The following is an 875-nucleotide window of genomic DNA, read 5'->3' on the forward strand; positions in this document are numbered from 1 at the left end:
AAGGCTCCATGTCCACTGGTGGAACTTCACTAATGGACACTGGACTGACCATGGCTCAGAAAGCACTGTTCCAATGGGGTCTGTTTTAGCTTGTGGCTTTGACTTTAACACCAACACTGGAGTTCCCCCACCCACCCTTCAAGAAATATTTAGACACCTGTAAATAAAACTTCTCTTCTCTGTGTACATTCAAATTCCACAGTGTTTATCTCATGTACACCTGTTTTAGTTTCATTAAAAGTACCACTATCACCTTTTTCCAGACACAGTGTTCCCCCATCAACTGATTGATGAAGAGTGGTGGAGTAGATATTGGGCTGTGGGCGTATCAGTGTCAGCGCCATTGCAATGATGATCTGAGGTTACACCCCCCCTCTCCAGAGGGTTAGGGACATGTCATAACAGGAAGTGAATGAGCACTACCAAGAGGAGGGCACACAGACCTGCATGTTGGGCATGTAGGTGACATTGCACAATTCCAAGGGTGGAGAGAAGGAACCAAGAGACAAAATGTTGAAGTCTACAGAGCCAGGATGTTGTACAGCCAGGGAGGAGGAAGTGATGACAGCAAAGCTTCCAGCTCCATTACTGGCTCCAGCAATGATGTCCTCCTTTGCCAGCTGGGGATGTTGAATACTCATCATCTCCTTATTTCCCTCTCTACTTTCTTTTCTTCTCTTTCTTCTCCTTTTCTTACCATACTCTGTTTTTATACCATGTCAAACTCCTCAAATATTACTTTCCCTCTTCCATCTCCTACCTCCCCATGGCTTCTCAGCCTCATTCATTACTCAACCTTCCAACAGGGGAAGGCGCAGCAAGCAAGTTGATCCACCAAAAGCAAAAATAAATAATACCACTGTATGCTCGCCACA

The sequence above is a fragment of the Acanthamoeba castellanii genome, assembly GCF_000313135.1.
Source record: "Acanthamoeba castellanii str. Neff unplaced genomic scaffold scf7180000084664, whole genome shotgun sequence".
In the NCBI taxonomy this organism is placed as follows: domain Eukaryota; phylum Discosea; order Longamoebia; family Acanthamoebidae; genus Acanthamoeba; species Acanthamoeba castellanii.